Source organism: Macrosteles quadrilineatus, unplaced genomic scaffold (assembly GCF_028750875.1).
Source record: "Macrosteles quadrilineatus isolate MER2022 unplaced genomic scaffold, UCM_ALF_1.0 Scaffold_8__2_contigs__length_117827958, whole genome shotgun sequence".
NCBI lineage: Eukaryota > Metazoa > Arthropoda > Insecta > Hemiptera > Cicadellidae > Macrosteles > Macrosteles quadrilineatus.
Genome location: NW_026542601.1, coordinates 861,238 through 870,565, shown reverse-complemented (window position 1 = coordinate 870,565; position 9,328 = coordinate 861,238).

The following is a 9,328-nucleotide window of genomic DNA, read 5'->3' as shown; positions in this document are numbered from 1 at the left end:
TAGTCTTTTACTTATTTACCCTTACCTTCCTCTGTTTTGGAGGAAACTGCCTTACAACCAACATTATGAAGATTGCATTAATACTCATGATCTTGGTCATTATAAAATTGATCAAACATAAATCTGTATTTGCCATTATTCATAGACCTTTCCTTGTCCATTATGAAAAAGCCATCCAACACTGGTGGTAAAGACTTTTATATTGATGAAATGGAAAGTCATTATTAATATGATTGTTAAATATAAGGTTTAAAATTTATATTGCCTTGTTTGGATAATATTAGAAAATGTACGTTATCGCGTAAATGTTTGCGTACTTTCTAAGTAAAAGCAGTTAATATTTTTATGTTGACCCATTGAGAGAAATTGTATACTATTTGTACTATAAAAGGTCTATTCATGCATATCAGTCCAGTAAAAGTTCTGTTACAATCCAGTCATAGGTCAGTCTCAATTGCATCCATAGTTTCTCAGTCAACCTGTCAGTCATTTGGTTACAGTCTGTTTTCTAACTCTTCATTAACAGATGTTATATAACATTTTTTATTTGAAACACAATATTCTATAAAATTTTCATTTGGTCAGTTTCTTTTGATTGTTATGAACAGTACTTGATATACAAACACATACGTTGTCATCAGTCAGGCGTCCAAACAATTAAAAAATATCGTTGAGAAGAAATCGGTTGTTGTATTTAACAACATAAAGGTCGATTCACAAACGGTATGTAATAGTTTAATCACATCACAGTGTATAAAGCAACTGACTGTGACTGTGATGTGAATTTGATTAGTTGTGTGAAATGTGTGAAATATGTGTGAAATTTGTGTAAAATTTGTGTGACGAAGTACACACAAATTATACAACTGATGTGATTGAACTGTGACGTGTTATGTGTGAATTGATTTTTATGTCGTCAAATTCAACAGCTGGTTTCTTTTCAACGATATTGTTGGATTTTTAAACGCTTGCTTAATGACAACATATAAACTGGAAGCAATTTCAAAAATGTCACACTATTTTCATACATTTCGCACAACTAATCAAATTCACATCACAGTCACAGTCAGTTGTTGTATACACTGTGTCGTGGCTGATGTGATTGAACTGTGACTTGTCGTGTGTGAATCGACCTTTTGTGTTGTCAAATACAACAGCTGGTTTCTTCTCAACGATATTTTTGGATTTTTCAAACGCCTGCTTGATGACAACGTATAAACTGGAAGCAATTTCAAAATTTCACACTATTTTCACACATTTCACACAACTAATCAAATTCACATCACAGTCACAGTCAGTTGCTGTATACACTGTGATGTGATTAAACTATTACATACCGTTTGTGAATCGACCTTTATGTTGTTAAATACAACAACCGATTTCTTCTCAACGATATTTTTTAATTGTTTGGACGCCTGACTGATGACAACGTATGTGTTTGTATATCAAGTACTGTTCATAACAATCAAAAGAAACTGACCAAATGAAAATTTTATAGAATATTGTGTTTCAAATAAAAAATGTTATATAACATCTGTTAATGAAGAGTTAGAAAACAGACTGTAACCAAATGACTGACAGGTTGACTGAGAAACTATGGATGCAATTGAGACTGACCTATGACTGGATTGTAACAGAACTTTTACTGGACTGATATGCATGAATAGACCTTTTATAGTACAAATAGTATACAATTTCTCTCAATGGGTCAACATAAAAATATTAACTGCTTTTACTTAGAAAGTACGCAAACATTTACGCGATAACGTACATTTTCTAATATTATCCAAACAAGGCAATATAAATTTTAAACCTTATATTTAACAATCATATTAATAATGACTTTCCATTTCATCAATATAAAAGTCTTTACCACCAGTGTTGGATGGCTTTTTCATAATGGACAAGGAAAGGTCTATGAATAATGGCAAATACAGATTTATGTTTGATCAATTTTATAATGACCAAGATCATGAGTATTAATGCAATCTTCATAATGTTGGTTGTAAGGCAGTTTCCTCCAAAACAGAGGAAGGTAAGGGTAAATAAGTAAAAGACTAAAGTTTCTAACATTTGCATTTTTCAGTGTTCTATATCCTGTCATGCAGGTTTGTCTATTTACAATTGATCCTTGGTCCGAAGTCTGTACCTCCAGGCTCGTATTCAGGGTTTGGCAGAGGTTAGATCAGTTCTAGCATACGTCCTTATAGCTTAGTGGTCTATGATATCCATGGCTCGACATACCCATGCAGGCACAACACATCATAATAGTGGTGTGAAATGTGTGAAAATAGTGTGAAATTTATGTGATGAAATACACACAAATTCACATCACAGTCACAGTCAGAACTTGTAAAAATACTATAGTGTAAAATTTGTATGACGAAGTATGCATAAATGCACATCACAGTCAATAGTCCAAACTTTATGTATTGTCATCTTACCTTTTCGGGACACCAGGTCATAGTTAGCAAAACCGAGACATTTGACAATCCTTTAATTGATAATGATTGTAGAAAGTCAATGCTCCCTACTTCTACTTTGACCACCTAAACTACCAACTACGATTAGCAAGATGTGGGATTGTGTGTTGTGCCATGCTAATTTACCAAACACATATTAATCAGCACAAAGTACAATAACACATAATAGCAAGTTTCAATATGTTTCACCCAGCATATTTATATCACACTTTGATGATTTATTCACTAATCTAAGTATGTTAAATATTAAATGATCTCAAAGAGTTTTACTATAGAGTAAGCACACACAGTGAAATCTACTATAAAATAAGATAAATACATTTGGAACCATTATTACACTCATGTTGCCGGGCATGAACTCACTAACTCATGTTAAAATGAGTTTCATATTTTAACAGTAGGATAGGAAGACTAACTACAATATTCAGTGATTGGTTCTGGTTATTTGTAACTATTGTTTCTATATTAGATGAATCACTGCAATATACTAGTTCAACCTGACTGACCCCTCTCTATGAATTCCCTAATAACCATGTTACCTCTGATGATCACTCTTGCTTACTTGATATTTCTACCATAGAACTTTCACATTCTGATTCATCATTAGGTCTCTATGGAAATACCCACCTCTATATTTACACCCTCAGGTATATAGCACAATATCAGCTTCCTTTGTTACTGAATTCTGTAATTTAGCATGGTCTCATTGTTTTTACGTATATGAAATACAGAAATTATGTTCATACAATAATATAGATCTATAGTTTCCAGTTAATAATGTAAATGTTGTATCACTATGTTTCAAATGCTATGCAATTAATAATTTAATCATCTGTTAGTTCAAAAATGTGATTCAAATCAATGTAAATAAACTAGTGACAAAATAAGGCTCATTTTTCAACTTACATTTATTTAACCATTTATTTCAATATATAAACTTACAATACATAACAGTAAAATAAACAACAAAATGGCTTATTTTATAATTTATATGTTTTTGAAAATGAGTAAAGAACAACAGAGCTTGTAAGGTACAATACCTCCTTCTCATATCGATTGCTCAACAAATAAAATCGTTATCCACCACTATCATGGTCTTCGTTTTACCACTTTAACTAAATCGATATGTCTCGATGTAAATGGCATCCCCACTATGATTAATTCCTGTAAACACAATGCATATCTATAAACTTACCCAAAACAATCCCAATAATTATAACAACTTTCATTGCTCACTAAAATGCAATTGTTTGTAGCTACCCTTCACAATTACTTTCTCTTCTTTGCATAAAGTAGTTTTCATCTTTATTTTGTCTTTTCATCGAAGAGTACATTCACTACAAGAGTCTTATGTATACAAACAATTTATGCATGATATTCCAAGTAAAGGTTGTTCCAGCCTAGAAGTATAAAACACGGTCGGGGCCTTTAGAGTTTGCATTTTCATCTATTTTTTTATTGCAGTCTGAGGCTCTGGCTGGATATCTCATCATGATTGTAGAAAGTCAATGCTCCCTACTTCTACTTTGACCACCTAAACTACCAACTACAATTAGCAAGATGTGGGATTGTGTATTGTGCCAAACACATATTAGTCAACACAAAGTACAATAACACATAATAGTTCAATGGATCTATACTGATATTGGTGATAGGGGTTGAGCTAATCACAACCCAAACTTCTGATCAAAGAGGCATCGCATCCGACATTAACTTTCAGTCCTAAACTGAAGATTACAATTTGCTTATATTCAGAGGCAAAGTGGATACCATCTAGCATGCCTTACTAATTTTAGGAATGAGCTGGTCACAACTAAAAAGAGAAACCAGTCTTTGCACCACACATAAACTGTACACAATTCACCACTTGGGACGAGAAGCAAGCCTGCAATTATACTGTGGAGCAGGACTGAGTTTAAATAATGATTCCTAGTCCTCACATAAGGTAAAATATAATTTCGGCACGAAATATTTGCCTGATTCCTCGGTAATACATGTTTCAAGACGCTAAAATAGTTGAGTAAAAAACATATTTTTTTCAATTTTCAAAAATATTAGTCCAAACTAGGAAAACTCCAATATTTTACCAGAGATCCCAAGACTATGTGTTTCTTGCCATTTAAGGTGATTCCAGCAACACGTCATATTTATAAATATTTCAAACCAACTGTTGCAAATCTCACATGATACAAAGATTAATGGGGGTTGGAAATATTTTTGGAGATGGACATTTGCATAGAAATGTATAGGGAGTAAGCACGATTTTTAAAAAGTGGCTTAAAATCTCCCCATGTTATTCTCATAGGTAAAACACCAAAAACACCTCTTTGTCCTATTCTATCTATTGGCTTGAGATACAGCAAAACAGTAAATAAACATTTAGGCACACTACATTGGTTTCAACTTTTGATAAAAAACAATAATACAACATAAAAAAATCAAATACTATTTTAACATTATTTTAAATGAGTACAAATAAATCAAACAGTTGTCATGAAAACGTTATAAGTCTATACTTAATTCCATTATTTTAAAAGTCTATATAAATGTTCTAAGTTTGTGATTTAATCACCAGAGGTCCCTATAACTCAAAAGAATTATATTATTTTAAATGAGTACAAATAAATCAAACAGTTTTCATTTGTATGCCAATGCATTGTAATATAATATCAGCATTAATAAATAAAGGTCTGCTTTATTGTTTAAAAATGCTTTTATTTCAAAAAGGCTTGATATACAACAAAACGGCTAAAATTCCAGCAACCAAAATGGCCTTCAACATAATAATACAGCATAAAAAGATAAAAAATTCAAAACCATTTACCAGTTTCTTTTGTATGTAAATGTGTTATAATATAATTTCAACAATAGCAATAGTTTCAAACTCTAGGTGTTGCCAGCACGGCACTGTCGGGGGCGTGATGATGTTCAAAGTGGTACACCTCCTATCACTTACACATTAGTCTAGCTTCTAATAAAAATATTTACAGCATGAAATTTATATATTACAATTCTACATGAACTACTGTTTAATACAATATAAATATAATTTAATTTGTGCCAGTGTGTAATTATTAATTAAAGAAAATATAAAAAGGTTACTTTGAGTAAACATGAAAAAGTATGTAAGCGAGGATTTTTTTTATTTTTCAGTCAGAGAAAAACTTTCAGTGGAAGAAGTATAGATGATTAGATGTTCCTCAATTTTTGTTACAAACATTTTTTCATAAGACTTTTAGTTTGTCATCGCTGGGGATCAGAAGTGTGCCTATGGGTCGGGAGCGCACCCGAGTTCGCGTGCCGAGAGCCGGGTCTTAAAAAAAGTGGCCAAAAAAATGAGCCATTTTCCAGGCTTGTTTTTTCAGTATTAATAACATTTTTTAACCAAAAAATGCCCCCATATAGCCTCTAAAACGCCAAAAATGGGGCAAAACCATCATATTATACCTATTTGGGGTGTTTTTTCGCCAAAAAATTTCAAAAGTCCTGGGTCCAAAAACGCCGAAAGTGAGGTATCTTTCTGGGTTCACCACTACTTATAATACTTTTAAATTTAAAGATAATGACAAAGACAGTTTTGATTGCGTACTTGATAAGTTTGAATCTTACTGTTGTCCTCTGAAAAATGTCATATTTGAGCGGTTTAAATTCTATAGAATGAAGCAGGAAGAAGGTCAAGACTTCAGTAAATTTGTTATGCAGTTAAAAATAGCAGCTAAATCATGCGAGTTTCTTGAACCTGACAATATGATTAGAGATAGAATTGTCTTAGGTATAAGAGATAAAATTACTCAAGAGCGTCTATTAAGAGATACAAAACTTGACTTGAAAAAAGCTATTGATTTCTGTATGATTGTAGAGAGTAGCAAGGATCAATGTAGGACTATTGTAGAGCACAATGAAACCAAGCTTTCGGGGACTAAGTCGGATCCATACAGTGTATGTGTTGTTAATAATGTACCAAATCAAGAACTTTCGCGGAGTATTGCATAAGAAAAACAGATTGATCTATGTAGGTTTTGCGGCTACAAACATGTTCGGGGTAAGTGTCCTGCATATGGCAAAACATGATCGAAATGTGATGGTAAAAATTATTTTGCAAAGGTTTGTAGGAGTAAAACTATAAAATCTCATGGTGTTACAAACGAGGAACAACACGATGAAGACTCTTGTGTGAGCGATGTTAGTTTAGGCTCGGTAGGCTAGGCGCACACGAGCGATTATTTTGAGGCGACTATTTCATCGGCCGATCTGTGCATCATGTATTTGAATGGAAGCGCGCACACAGGCGATCGAGAATTGCGCCGATTTTAAAATCTGGGTTTTGCCACAGATTCGTAGGCGAGGCGATTGTCACCCGAAAATCTGTAACGTACAGATTGTTATCAGTCCGCGCACACGGTCGACTAAAAAATCGGCCAGTCGCTTGTTGTTCTCCACGAAGTCAATGAACTTCAATGTGAGTTGTGTTGTTTTCTTTGCTAAAAAGGCCACAGCTGTTATAATAAAAACTGAAACTTTCAACATACATTCTATAGTAATTAAAGAACTTTTTACCGTCATCGCTTAAAGTGTATAGTTTATAAAACCGTCAATTTAAAAGTCTCTGACTTACTATCGGATGCACCCAATATTTAAGTTGTCTTCTTTTTTTCTTTGGTCTAATTAGAAGAGCACAAACACAGGTTAATTCAACAAAGTCCATTTTAGGATACGCACTCAAAAAAATCAATTTCTCGACTAAAAAATCGCCACGTGTGCGCCTGGACATAAATCAAGTGCGATTTATTTTTGGCTGATTTTTAAATCGGCCGATCGAAAAATCGACCGTGTGCGCCAGGCCTTGCTTAAACATTAGTGGAGTGAAAGGTCAAAGTGAAAAATCGTGGACGGAAAACTTGACTGTTGGTGGTACACAAGTTAAATTTAAACTAGATACAGGTGCAGAGATCAGTATTTTACCTGCTAGTTATGTACGGAAAATGAACATTACATACGTAAAACGTAGTTTATTTAGTTTATTGTTTTTAAATCACAAACTGATTGTGCCGCGACAGCTACGACAGGACATGCTTTAGCGAATCCATATCGCGCATGGAGGAATTGAAAAGTGCAAAGCTAGGGCTCGACAGATACTTTATTGGCCACGAAAAACTATCAAAGTTGTAAGGACCATAACATACTATGTTAAATAAAAACCTGAATTTTTTTTAAAAATCCTATTTTTAGCGAATTTCCCATATAGGGAATAAGCTATATTACCGTAGTACTCATGGTAAGACCTGGACCCGGGACCGATTTTTTTTTTCGTTTTGAGGTCCCTAGAGGCCAAAAACACCATCCATTCAAATTCATATATATATATATATATATATATATATATATATATTTATATATATATATATATATATATATGTGTCCGTTAGCGCGATAACTCGAGCAAAAATGATCCGATTTTGATGAAATTTGGTACAAACGTGTAAACCTACGTTTATTCGAACGAGTTCGCGAACCAGCATGATCGGACCATGGGAACGGGGGTTTATGGGGGCTTTTATGAAGTAAAAATGGGTTTTTCCCATTTTTGACCCAAAAAACATTAAATTTTGCAATTTATTTCCAAACTATTTTGTAGAGCTTAAAAAAACAAATAATTTAGTATATTGAAGCGTTATAATGCGCCAAATGGTTACGGAGAAAATTCCAAAAAATTGTAAATTTAAAATTCCCATGTTATTCTTATGGAGAATAAGTAAACTGTTGTAGTTTACTTGTTTATTAACATAGGCCTATTTTGCCCAAATTTGGAAAATGTTTTTATTTCTTACTAACTATTAACATTTTACATAAAAAAAACACTTTTACCCTCCCTGTTGCAGCAAACCTAAGTATGTGTTAAACTGATTCTATTTAGGGAATAAATATGATATTTTTAAGGAGACATTTTAGTGTAAATCCAATCAGGCAAATGGAAATTCGCTTAGTCTGCAGGTTTGCTGCGGCGGGGGTATTTGTTATTTTATGGGGTTTTTATGGGAAAATAACATAATTTACCATAACTTTTGAACCGTAATTTTTAGAGAAATGGGGTTTGTATCATTTTGTTCAGAATTTAAAGGGCTACAACATACTAAATTTTAATCAAAATCGTTCGGGCCATTTTTGAGAAAATTCGATTTTTCCGATTTTTATGGGTTCTTATGGGAAAATCCCCATTAAAAATCAAAATTTCAGTGTGAAAAAAGTGAAAAAAACGCCTGGAGATACCATTGATTAGAACCTACATACCAAATTTCATCGAAATTGGACCACAGGTGTAGTCTCTAGCTCTGTACACATCCAGACACACAGACACACACACACACACACAGACATCACTTCGAAAACCACTTTTTTGAGTCCAGGGGGACCCAAAACGAATATATCCACTCAAAACTCAAACTCGAAAATTTTGACGAAAACAATACTTTCTCCATATACTATGGTATAGGGGGAGAAAGTAAAAATTACAAATAGCTATATAAGTCCAAATAAAGATGAATTACATAAAAATCCTAACTATTATTACTTGTTGTTTACACTGTTTAAATAACAAAAGTATAGAAAGAAAAAGTTTAATTCCATGTCGTTCTAAATTATAGCTTACAGGTAGGCCTATTTTCAGCTGTGAACATTTTAAAACTAGTAACATACCTCGTGTTAAAATTCCTGGTCTTCAAAATAAATTCTTCTTCAAAAGCGACAATTTAACACATATTATATTGATACACACTAACACACACAAATAATATTTACATTTATTTACAACATTTTCTTCATCTTGGAAACTGTAACAACAAAATGAA